An 8,326-nucleotide genomic window follows, 5' to 3' on the forward strand; every position below is an offset into this window, starting at 1 on the left:
ATACTACTTGAAATTGATGGATTAAGAAATAGTGCTTTGAAAAAAACCCCAGTGCTTTAAGTCTATTAAAGTAACAAGGGAAATGGATATAAATCATTAAAATATTCATACCTATAATTAAAATATAGGAGAAGGTAGTAAATTCTTTGTCTTGAAGAGTGCAAAGATAAATGGTATTATTTAGAGTAAATAAATTAGGAAATAGAGGCATAAGCATATGATTTAGAATAATAAAGCAGAATTCGTTCAAAAGGACTTCTGAGGAAAAAGACTTGGAAATGGAGCACAGGGAAGATTTTTACTTACATGCTTTTACAATGTTTGAGTGTTTATTTCCATGTATCTGTATTACTTTTCTAAAAACAACTACTATATATTCATATAAGCAATTCAGACCTACCTTAGAGGTCATTTAACCCAAGGCTTTCATTTTACAGATGATAAAACCAAGCCTAGAAAAATTAAATTAATTGCTGATGGTCATATATTTAGGGGTTTAGGATAGAGTTGAGAGATTAGAATTCCGGTCTCTTTCTCCTGTAATGGACACATGGCCAAGGAGGAAGGTAAGGGCAGGGCAACAGGCAGTGTTCAATACCTCTGCCACCAGTGCTATAGGTCTTTTACATTTCTTTTTGCATTCATCCACTCAGTCAGCAAGTAGTTGATGTGCTAAGCTGTCCTAAATGCTGGTAACACCTGGTATGACAAAGCTTTTCTGCCAGAAAATTTTTATCTAGAGCATATTCAGCATCACTGACCCTAAGTTGTAAAGAAACCTCTCAGATTCTCATTTATGGGTTGGGTATGAATTTATAATCAAGGCTGAGCTATTTATGTCTTTTGGTCAAGGCTGAATTACATTTCACTCAGCGTGAGGATTTATATAATGCATTTTCCCTGGCTATCATCTGATATATTTTCCTGACTAAAGCACTACAGTTGTCTTTGAAACCTCAACCCCGGTAATTTCCTTCACTCATGGTAATATGAAGACAAGTGTTACAGACTGCAGTTCCTATTAACTGTGTGATCACTGAGTGAATATATTAGTTGCGTCCTAGCTTTTGGTACACTGTCAGATTTATTCTAGTAGTTATTGAACACCTACTAAAAATAAAACCTGGTAGTAGGCACTGAAAGTAATTAAAAGAAGTTTCAGCTTTAGGGTAGCCATGGTATTTGCATACCAGACAATTAAGTTTGAGTAGCTAAGCCAGAAACACAAATGCCATTGACTGGGGGTTGGAAAGTATAGAGGAGAGTCTGTCAGTATGGCTGGGTGCAGAAAGGGAGGAGGTGACATTTAGGTTGGACATCACAGGGTGACAAAAGGGAAGGAACTCTTAGAAAAGGAACTGCCTTTGTGTGAGAAAACACTTCGATAATTCACTGGGAGAAGATGATACCTTGAAGGCATAAGGAGCAAAAGCCGAGGCCAAGAAAAAATTACTAAGTGCTGGGAGGAATAAAAAAAGAGGAATTTGGTTTTGCTCTGAAAAGGAAGAGGGAGAGAAGGGAGGGAAGGGGCAGGAAAATGAGTGAGGAGAAAGGAAGAAATGAGAAAGGAGGGGAAAGAGAGAAGGCAGGGAGAAGCTAGGGCAATGTGGAATTGTGGGGAAGTGACTAAAAGACTCTTGAGAACGGGAGAAATATCAACCGTCTAAACATACTTGTCTTCTTGAGAGGGAGAGCTGAGTTTCACATATGAGTCCGCATCGTCCTTTACAAAAACAAGATGCTGAGATGACTCATAATGATTCATAATGTGAATTGATTTAGCAGAAGCAGAAGCCAACTGTGACAATGAGAATATAAGCCTCTAAAACTTGCAGAAATCTTGGAGCAGGCTTTAGGCAAATCAGGAATGGGAGTTCGAGACTATCTGGTCTAGCTGTCCTGGGGTAAAAGACTCCAGCTGACATCTCCATTTCACTCACAGCAACAATGGAGGAAACTGGCATTCAGTGTGCTAGGACAGTTGTTCAAGGTCACATAAACAGTAGGTGAGACTTAGGCTAGTGTGATTTGCAAAGTCCTCTGGGGAGGCAGTACTCTTGGTGGTGAAAAGCACAGGTTCTGGAGTCAGACAGTCTAGGTTCAAACGTTGGCTCTGCTGCTTCCTAGCCATGTGACCTTGGACACCTTATACAACCTTTCTGTGGTTCAGTTTCTTCAGCTCCAAAATAATAGTATCTCAAGTTATTGAGAGATTAAATGAATCAGTACATCTCAATTACATGTTCAAAATCCCTTGTCCACAATTCTGAAATCCAGAAAGCTGTAAAAACCAAAAATTTTCTCAAAAGTTTGCAGCAAATTATTTGGTGGCAAACCCTGAGTCAAGGCTGTCATCTTCATTCCACTTGATGGGAAGCAGGGATGTGTCTGATCTTAGATGCTGACTCAGATCCTATAGAGGGAGTTATACAATGTATAGCATAAACATATATTTGCTCTCTAAAATATGAAAGATACAGATTTCCAAAACACATATACCCTCAAAGCTCTCGGATAAAGAATTGTGAACCACCTGCCGTATAAAAAAATAAAATTAAATTAAAAAAAAAATTGTGAACCTGTCCTTAGAACAACATCTGCCATGCTTCTAGAGTAACAGATGAACTATCCATGCTCAGTAGAGCCCTGAGGGCTCATGTAATGCTACCAATTTTCTAAGCCTATTTTCTAGAGAGGATGAATTGAGACAGGAGTAATGGCAAAGCTTGACACAGTCAGTTACAGCTCTTTTTTCATTACTCATATATGGTTTTCTAGCTGTAACATACTCTGTCCTAAGGCTCCTGAAATAGTCTAACACTCAGTACTGGGTGTCAGTATATGTAGACATATATAAAATCAGTCGGCAAGTGTTCATTTAGCACTCCTGTATGCTTGGTGCTGTAAAGATACTACATGGTCCTTGTATGCTTACCACTGTGATGAGGAAGGCAAGGATACAGTTAAACAAAATCGTACACAATAATGTGCTAAATTACAGTGGCATAGGCAAGGTGCTGAAATCAAAGGAGGTGGGATGAATTGCAGACAGTTTATTGCTAGTTATATGATCTTGGGATCTTGAGTCTCAGTTTTCCCATCTATAAAATGGGGTTGCTGTGAGGTTAGCAATATTTTATGCAAAGTACCAGGTATATAAGTCATGAATAAATATTATATTTTTCTCTGTCAATTGGCTCTTGAAGAATGGCATAGGCACTTGAGTGGAAGTGAAGATGAAAACTGTGTCCTGACTAGAGTTCAGCTTGTATATTTTGAGGAAATTATGGGAAATTAGGTTAAAATGGTGAGGCCAAGTGGAGTGGCACAGTAGAGTGGGAGGGTAGATAGGACAGGGATTTTATGAAAAGTTTTGCCTTGAAGTAATGAGAAATAGGGACCTGTGAATAATTTTGAGCAGGGAATAACATAATAGAAGGGTATTACTGAAAATTAGTTTTTAGAATGTAGAAGATTGGGAGGAAACTGGAAGCCAGCTAAGTGTGCATAATAGCAATTCAACATAGGGCCTAGCCTCTTGGTGGTGGAAGCCAGTGAGTGGATGTGATGTCTTTAGATTGGGGAAAACAACACCCCCAAACTCTCCTTATGTAGCATAGCTATTTAGCATCCTAATAAGTCTCTGTTATACTGGAACTTGAGAGGCAAGCACTGAGACAAATGAAAATTCAAAATTCTTTTACATCTAATTCTCAAAAAGAGGCTTACATACATGCATAGACTCAGCCCTTTGAGTATGGTGGCACAGTGAAATATAGAGCATCTTCTAACCATAGCACTAATTCTTCCAGCAGTTCACAACAACCAGGGTTAAGCTGTAGCCCGAGGTCTCAGGTGTCAGAGAATTCTACCCTTCTCTCTTAACGATATCCAAGGTCAAGGCATCTTTATGCAGCCACTTCCAACTTTTCCTTGTCCTGCCCTGGTTTTACCCTGGGGGAATTTACAGGCCAAAGAAGTCAGAGTGCACTTCTTGGATCCAGGGACACAATGACTGTTATGTGATATAGAGGTTTATCTTAGTCATTGGACTGACATCAGAAGTATGTTCTTGAGAACATGGCTCCTGGACTGGAAATAGCACAGGCAAAGATATGAACTATGTTTTATTTGTGCAAAATGTATCTAAACTAGGTGTCTTGGAAAGCTGGGTGATTTTTTTACACCCAGTCTTTATGCTATGGAATACATATGACTTGCTGTTCACTCCCCAGGGAATGAGAATAAAGGACTGCTGGATGCAACTATGCAACTAATAATACCTATACTATTAACATAGTACCTGGCAGATATTTTAAAAAATACATGTTAATTGGATTTGTACCATTTGTACAGTAAATAAATGTATCTGGCCTTTTTCTATTTGTCCATGCGTCAAGGTTATAGAGATGGCCTTAATTAAAAAGAAACCCGCAGACTTCCCTGGTGGCACAGTGGTTAACAATCTGCCTGCCAGTGCAGGGGACACAGTTTCAATCCCTGGTCCGGGAAGATCCCACATGCCGTGGAGCAACTAAGCCCGCGAGCCACAACTACTGAAGCCCATGTGCCTAGAGCCCGTGCTCCGCAACAAGAGAAGCCACTGCAAAGAGAAGCCCACGCACCACAACGAAGAGTAGCCCCCACTCGCCGCCACTCGAGAAAGCCCGCGCGCAGCAACAGACCCAACGCAGCCAAAAAAAAAAAAAAACCTATCAACTCATCCCTACCATACCCAAGGCCACAAAACATTTTTGAAGGAGGTGGAGAAGGAATGATAACCAATGCAAATTAGGAACAATAACTTCAAAAAATGATTGGAATATCTGAACTAGATTTTTTTTTTAAGTTGAAATGTACTCTGCAAGAAAATATGCTCAACTGGGTATGCTGTGTATGCCCCTAGATTTGCTGATGACATCCTCCTTTAGGAAGACAGATAAAAGTGAAAGGCCTCACTCATCAAAATTACAGAGAAATGGAGTATTACAGTAAATTCTTTTTTTTTTTTTTTTTTTTTGCCACCAAAGACTCCTTTCACTTGTTCATTTTATTTATTTATTTACTTTGGCCGTGCTGCGTGGCTTGCAGGATCTTAGTTCCCCAACCAGGGATTGAACCCAGTCCTACAGCAGTAAAAGCACCGAGTCCTAACCACTGGACCACCAGGGAATTCCCTCACCTGCCCATTTTATTTATTTATTTTATTTTATTTTTCTTTTATTGGAGTATAATTGCTTTACAATGTTGTGTTAGTTTCTGCCGTACAATGAAGTGAATCAGCTATATGTATACCTATATCCCCTCCCTCTTGGACCTCCCTCCAACCCCCCACTCCACATCCCACCCATCTAGGTCGTCACAGAGCACCAAGCTGAGCTTCCTGTGCTTTATAGCGTGTTCCCACTAGCTATTTATTTTAGGCATGGTAGTGTAGATAGGTCAGTCCTAATCTCCCATTTCATCCCACCCTCCCTTTCCCTCTGTGTCCACATGTCCGTTCTCTACGTCTACATCTCTATTCCTGCCCTGCAAATAGGTTCATCTGTACAATTTTTCTAGATTCCACATAAATGTGTTAATATATGATGTTTGTTTTTCTCTTTCTGGCTTACTTCACTCTGTATGACAGACTCTAGGCCCATCCATATCTCTACAAATGACCCAGTTTCATTCCTTTTTATGGCTAATATTACATTGTATATATGTACATCTTCTTTAGCCATTCATCTGTTGTTGGACATTTAGGTTGTTTCCATGACCTGGCTATTATAAATAGTGCTGCAATGAACATTGGGGTACATGTGTCCTTTTGAATTATGGTTTTCTCAGGGTATATGCCCAGTAGTGGGATTGCTGGGTCGTACGGTAGTTCTATTTTTAGTTTTTTAAGGAACCTCCATACTGTTCTCCACAGTGGCTCTTTCAATTTACATTCCCACCAGCAGTGCAAGAGGGTCCCCTTTTCTCCACACCCTCTCCACCTGCTCATTTTAAACTGTTACCTACTGTGATGGCTAATTTTTTGTTTCAACTCCGCTAGACTAAGGGATGTTGGTGAAACATTGTTTCTGGGTGTGTCTGTTGAGGGTGTTTCTGAAAGAGATTTTGTGAAAGAGATTTGTATTTAAGTCCTTAGACTGCGTAAAGAAGATTGCCCTCAACCATGCTGATGTGCATTATCCAATTTGTTGAGGGCCTGCATCAAACAAAAATGAATGAGGTCAAATTTGTTCTCTGCCCAAGTGGGGCATCCATCTTCTGTCCTTGGACATCAGCGCTCCTGGTTCTTAAGCTCCTTTGGAGTCAGATTGAATTACATCATTGGCTTTCAGTTTTCCAGCTTATGAACAGCATACCATGGGACTTCTTGTACTCCATAATCACACGAGCCAATTCTTATTATCTATCTATCCATCCATCCATCCTATTGGTTTATTGGTTCTGTTTCTCTGGAGAACCCCAAAACATATACTAATTAATATTTTGCTTCATCTACTTTAACCCTAATTTTCTTTAAAAATTGTTCCATGTGTTAATTCCCATAAGGAATTTGAGTAATGCCATTAAAAGTTCAGTCTTTTACTTTAGTGGGGCCCTAAACAAAACCCCACAAGCCCTCCCTAAGTTTTTGTTTGGTTCTCTCTTCCATTGTCCCTAATTGCTACTCCAAACTTTTACTATTGACAAGGCTCCCAACTCTACCCCTCATGGTGGCCATCCCTCTCCTTCCCTGACTCTCAAAACATGAATTTGACTATTTTTTGAAAATGGGTCATCTCAAGTGTATTCTATTTCTTCCCCTTCCCCCAGACACTAAATCTGTCCTCTTTCCTTTTCTCCCAAATGGGAGGAAGAAAGCCTCCATAGTAAATCCTTCCATTAGTGCTAAAATTCATTTTTGCTTATCTAATAACTTAATCAATTTCCATCTGCTGTCCTTTATCTTCAACTTCTCCCTCAACTGGCTATCTATTCAGAATGGAAAAATACTTTTTCTCTTTAATCTTGATCTATATCCCTCCTCATATTCACAATCTACTTTTTATTCCCTTTTACAGACCAGTAAAATTAAGACGATTAATCAAAAAAGGATTGCCATTTTTTTTTAACTAAAGACATACATTCAACAGGCCAAAATTACTATTATTCCATGAAAGGACTTTTTTATTTTAAAAGGGGGGCATTATTTCAGAAAAAGATTAAGTTCTTGAATCAATTTAGCTTTTTTACAAGGCTACTCTATTGTCCTTGTTTTTACCATTTGAATGTAGAATAGTAAACTTTTCACCATGAATTGATAGTATTTGAGAATTGATGATCTACACTCTTCAGACACTATTTAAGCCCTTAAAACTGGCCCTTCCCAATTTCAGAAGCTGTTCTTATAGTACTCATTAATGACTTTCTAATTATCCAATCTAACGGACACTCTTCAACCCTTCTTTGATGTCTCTGCAGCACTCTTCTAGGTCACTTTCCTATAGTAGTTATCACTATGTACTGGGTTTTTGATACTTCTGGCTGTTCCTCTCTGTCTCCTTTGAATCTTGCCCATCCACTAAACAAGAGTGGGCCTCAGGATTCCATCTCTGGATTTCTTTTCTTGCTTTATTCTTTCCTTAAATCTTACTTAATTCATTTCTGTGTCTAAACACTGGTGAAGTCCTAAATCAATGTCTAACCTAGATCTTCCCTGTGCACCATGTCCCCATCTCCAATTATCTTCAGACATGTCTATCTCACAGAGAAGCCAAATATTACATGTTCAAAAACTTTAGTAATTAATTCCTTACTCCATACCAGGCGCACTTTGTCCTCCCCCACCCTTTTAGTAAGAATACCAACCACCCAAACCCACCTTGAATCTTTACTCTTCTTCAACTTCCTCATCCAATTAGCCATCAAGTCTTACTGTATTTCTCAAGTTCATCTCCTTCTTTCATTCCCACTGCCTTAAAGACACCACAATCTCTCAATAGTACTACTCTAAGAGACTCTTGAAGTTAACACGGAAACCACAGGCCCTTGAATGCTTACTTTGTGCAACTTCCTGAGGATAAGATCCCCAGATCTTAAAAAGGTCAAGAGCCAATTTTTTCCCTCCTATTCACTTCCACATTGTCTCTTGAGTTAAAATGGAGGCACCACAAGATGTGTGTTGTGTGCTTAGTATTTGGAAAGGTACACAAGGGAAGAATCTGGGGTACCAGTAATATTTAAGCTGGGTACCAGTTATATAGAGGTTTAGTTGTGAAAATTCACTGAGCTATATTATTAAAATGCGTCCTTTTCTTACACACACCATACTTACCTACAAGGAAAA

This window comes from Eubalaena glacialis, chromosome 9 (assembly GCF_028564815.1).
Source record: "Eubalaena glacialis isolate mEubGla1 chromosome 9, mEubGla1.1.hap2.+ XY, whole genome shotgun sequence".
Lineage (NCBI taxonomy): Eukaryota > Metazoa > Chordata > Mammalia > Artiodactyla > Balaenidae > Eubalaena > Eubalaena glacialis.